The sequence below is a fragment of the Alligator sinensis genome, unplaced genomic scaffold (genome assembly GCF_000455745.1).
Source record: "Alligator sinensis unplaced genomic scaffold, ASM45574v1 scaffold228_1, whole genome shotgun sequence".
NCBI classification, from domain to species: domain Eukaryota; kingdom Metazoa; phylum Chordata; order Crocodylia; family Alligatoridae; genus Alligator; species Alligator sinensis.
The window spans coordinates 1,603,185-1,607,929 of NW_005842044.1; the positions used below are offsets into that span (position 1 = coordinate 1,603,185).

At 40.7% G+C, this 4,745-nt stretch overlaps 1 protein-coding gene across 1 annotated transcript in view; it reads left to right on the top strand.

Moving 5' to 3' along the window:
* The window catches only part of EMC8 (ER membrane protein complex subunit 8), a gene marked incomplete at its 5' end in the record, with an annotated part of 10,892 nt that overhangs the window by 216 nt on the left and 5,931 nt on the right, over positions 1–4,745 (top strand). The window lies entirely within an intron of this gene.

Sequence of the window (4,745 nt, forward strand, 5' to 3'; positions counted from 1 at the left end):
TACCCTTTTAAGTATCTTTAATCTGAATTAGCTAAATGTGTTATGTACTGGCACGTTACTGGATCATATCCGAGTCATTACATTTTCATCCATGTAATCAGGGAGTGATTTAACTGCTCTGAAATAGGTACGTATCTGGCTTCAGATGAATAGTAAAAAAAAAAAAAAATTAATTGCCTTAAAAGTTCAAATTTCTTCGTTAGTATTTTTTCGGCGCGTGCCGGGTGCGTTCGTAACGTCTTTAAATCAAGATGGCTTTGGAAGATAGGCCGTCGCGCGCAGACCGAAGCAAGACGAGGCGCAGGAGGCACTGGATGTAACGGTTACGGTCTCTGTGGCGTAGAGGAGGTCGGATGAGATCGCCGGCATGGTCCCTTTGAGCCTTCAAAACCCACCGTTAAATAGGTTCAAGCAGACGCGCGTCCACGCTGACCGTTTTGGCAGGAGTTTCTCATCCTCTATTTTAAACGACCCGAAATTGCGACTTTCCAAATCTCGCGGTACGTCGATGCGAGCCTGCCCCGTCAAACTGGCTCGTGGCCAAACGGGCTGAGCTACGGTTTCGTGACCGATACGCCTGGGGGTTTTCATCGTATGAAAAGTGGGAATTATACCAGTCATCAAAAATGATAAATCCTCTGTGCTTTCTTTACACGTAATACCTCTGGCAGCGCTCAGGAAACGAAAGGAAGTGGCTCAGCTGTCACATGTAGATGCCTAGATACGTACATACATTTTTGCCCGAGCCAGGAGGGTGGGTCCTTGCGCCTGCGGGCTGAGTTGGGCGTCTGTGGAGGTGTACGGGGCTGTACCCTCGGAGCAGGTTGCACGCAGAGTGAGGTGTTAGCTGCTTAATTGCAGGCGATCGAGTTTGAGCAGTGTGGTCCTAGTGAAAAATGGTGATATCTTTGTTTTTTTAAATGACTGCAAACATTGCAAAGACACTTGTGCAAGAGGCAAGACTTTTTGCAGGATGGATGAATTCTTTTATTGGATCTGCAGTGTAGTTGAGAGGGACGTAGACAAGCGTTTGGGTTTGAAAAGGCCTTCCTTAGGCTTGTTTTTTTTCTAGTGTTAACAGTAAATTATTCAGGTTGGGGGCCTTGGTTTCTTAGACCCCGATCCTGCAACGTGGAGTATGTAGATAAGCTTATGAAGCCAGTGATTAACCGTAGTGGGTGCTGTGAGAGCAAGACGGGCATTGCCAAGCCTTTCTAAGCCTAAGCTCCAGAACCACAGTAACCACGTTCAAAACTCAAACTCCAGCGCTACAAGCACGCAGTGTGCTAGGTGACTGCTGTACCAAGCACTTTTGCTGTGTATTTTAGTACTTGGAAAGTTGGCTGAAATGAGGATGCAGGAGAATGGGTCAGTAATTATATTATGGGGTGAAATTGCCCGTGTCATGGAAGGTATTTTAAAGATCCATATTGATCCTTTGTACAGCTTATTGCAGGATTGGGTCCTACTCCATGGATCCGGTTTCTTACACAGCTGAAAAATAGAAGTATGAAATTGTCAGAGAGCTAATAAAACTTTATGGTCCTGACATTGCTGACTTCTCAAAGCTTTTTATTTGTTTCGAAGTAATTGATTTTTAAAAGGAAAAAAAGGTGGGGGTGGGAATCCTGATTTGATTTGATTTTTTTTTTTCTCCCTTCACAGTTAATCAGTTTCTGCAAGTCCTAATTATAAAGCTCATCTATATGGGTTGCAAATTATAATACTTGGCAATGTTGAGACATCAAGAAGAGCACAAAGCTTTTTTTCTGTTTGTGCAAAGGCTAAGGATGGCTGTAAATATTTATATAGCCGCTCATAGAGCTCAACTGCATTGTTTTGGCTTTTAAAATAGAGGCTGTCTTGTCAGTTTACATACAGTGTAGTAATATGAGTGCAAAATGCCCCAAGTTAGAAAGCCAGCTTAAACGAACAAGTCAGTGCAATGCATGCAGTTAAGCTATCATCCTAAGCCAGAAACACTTAGATAGTTAAAGGGTCTTGAAGCATTGGCCAGCTTTAGAGGATTGAGTTTTTCTAGGGACTGTTACCTTAAACTTTTGCTCGTGTCGGTTGTTCTGAAAGTGAATTGGGTCGTTTGTGAATGATGGTTTTCAGCTCAAACTGATTTGATTTATATATGAGCATTAGATGAAATTAGTAATCTCCAGGCATCATTCTATACTTGTTAGTCAGGGGGGAGGTGGGGGATCTTTTCAGTGCAGGACTTGGCCATATGGTCATTTTTTAAACGCTAAAAATTAGTGTTTGAAAGAGCCCTCCCCCAAAATCCTGTTTTTCAGATGGCAGTTGAAGCAACCTCTTCAATCATCTTCAAATCAGCATGGGAGAAGGAATGCATTATGCTGGCCAGTGGCCCTTTCAGAAACTGCAGCTGTAAAAAAGCATGTTATGGCTTTTTTCTTCCAACAAAGATAAAAATTCCTTGAAAACCAATGAGGGGGTATTGACAGTTATCACTTCTCAGTTCAGATCTTTACCATTCTATTGATATCTTTTTTTTTAAAAAGGCCATAAAGAGTATTGGAAGAGTCCTGCAAAGTACTCGGGCATCTTCAGCATCCAGTGAGTGCTTGTGGCCTGTCAAGATTGGGCTCAAAGAGATGTTAGTTTTTGGATGGTGCTTTGGCTACAGTGTGCTCATGAGGGAAGCCAGCAATCATTTCTATCATTAAGTACAGTAGTTCTGAAAATGATTGAGGGAAATAGGTATGCATCGTGTTTATCAGAGTGAAATCTTATCATTTGAAAAAAGGTGAGTCACAATAAGTTTGGGGGCTGTACCTGGCTTTGAGTCCCCTGGTTAACTGGAGTGGTTTTACAACCACATTTTCCTTTTTTAAAGAGGTTTTTTATTTGTTTTCTTTAAAAGAAAGCGAAGGAAAAACCTCACTCCCTGCTGATGTCTAGATGCTGTCTGTTCAAAAGAACAGTTGTGAAACTGCCTGTCTGCTCATCTCGACTCACAAGTCTTATGAAATCTTCCCTGAATGGCATTATTATGGATGGGGCTGTAGCAGTGCCTGGCCCTTAGCTCCTCTAATTTATCCTCCCTGCTGATTTTCTCTCTGGCCTCTGCTGGCTATTGACTTTTTTCCCCTTTGTAAGCACTTGACATTTCTGCTCGACAAGCGCTACATAAGTGCTAGGTCTTATCTTGTCTTATGTTGACCCGCTCCAATCAGGATTAGACAGTAATGCGATAAAATATCAGGGTCTTGTTGATGCTAAGGGCTAGCATTGGTACTGTTGTAGCAACCTGATGTTTCTTAAAAGCAGCCATTGTGAACACAGCCAAACTACTGTTAAATACTAAAGGTTAGTTCCTTTTCCCTGAAAACAAGTCTACTATTAAAAGGAATCAGTTTCAAGAGCAGCCAACCTTATTTTAAAACTTCTTTGACAGGCTCTTTGATAAAATAAATGTGTCTGGGCTATTGGCTTTTGTACCAAGGTTTCAGCCCACTAGCAATTAAAGGTGCAGTCATAAACCTTTGAAGTGGGGTTTAAAATTGAAACAGAGGTTGGACCTTGATTGTGTAGCAATGCTAAAGGATGATATTTTATTAAAATGCCAATCTGTGTCAGATTGCAGATGAGGGATTATTCATGTGGCTTCCTTCTGCTTAGAGAGTTTAATACTGTCATTATTTTGCTAAATGTGAGAGAGATTGATTAAAATGGATTCCAAAATATACTTGATACCAAATTTTGGCATCCTGTAAATCAAATCAATTTTGAGTTTTTAAATTGCATAGCAGTATCGGTGGGGGACAAACTAGCTGGTCTCTCTCTTTCTCAAATCCCCAGGTTATCCTGACCTCATACTCTTTAATTGTGAGCAAGAAAAATGGTCACTGTATAGTTTCAAAGCAACAATGAAATTATGGACCAGATGCAGAGCCAATATAACCCATTGTCTTTCACTGATTCTTTCCTGTTTTACAAGTCGTTTTAATGTGTTCCTTTATGTTTAAAAACACAATATCAGCTGCTGTAGACTTCTTGATGTTTGTACAGGGTGAAGTCTTTTTCACACATCATAACATTCCCTTTTGGCCTTAACATCATCTACCCTGGCCTCCTGCACAACAGGGACCAGAGAATCTAACCCAGTAATCCTGTCATCAAGCCTATATCTTGTGGTTGAGCAAGAATATATTTTCAGAAAAACATTCCATCTTGATTTAAAGACTTAAAGGTGCGTGGGTGGATTTTCTATCACTTGAAGTTGTTCCAATGGTAGATTATCTTCACTGATCAACTCTTAAGGGAAAAAGAATCCCGTTCTAATACAAGCAGAGCACCCCTAGTCACAAGGGTGGGTTGAAAGAATGATGCAAGGGATAGAATTTTTCTTTGCCATATCTTTCATTTTCATATGAGGGATCAGTTGCTTTTAAAAAAAAAAATAAACAGCGTATACATGGTGACACTCTGATTTTGGTTTTTTTTCCCCAGCAAGTTGAGTAGAATCTATACAAGTGACTTTTGAAACGGTGCCATTGCCCCTCATCCACATCCTGTACATTGCCCGACCTTCCATCACCAACTACTTGCTTAAAAAAAAAAAGCCAGAAATAGTAATAGGAAAGACTTAAAAATATGTTTCAGTTGGTATACTCAAGCTCTTCCCATCAAATCCTGTTGCTAAAGCACAGCTGAATGCTTATAATTCAAATGTCTACTTTCTCTTGTTTGGCTCATATTTTTCATCTCTTTCC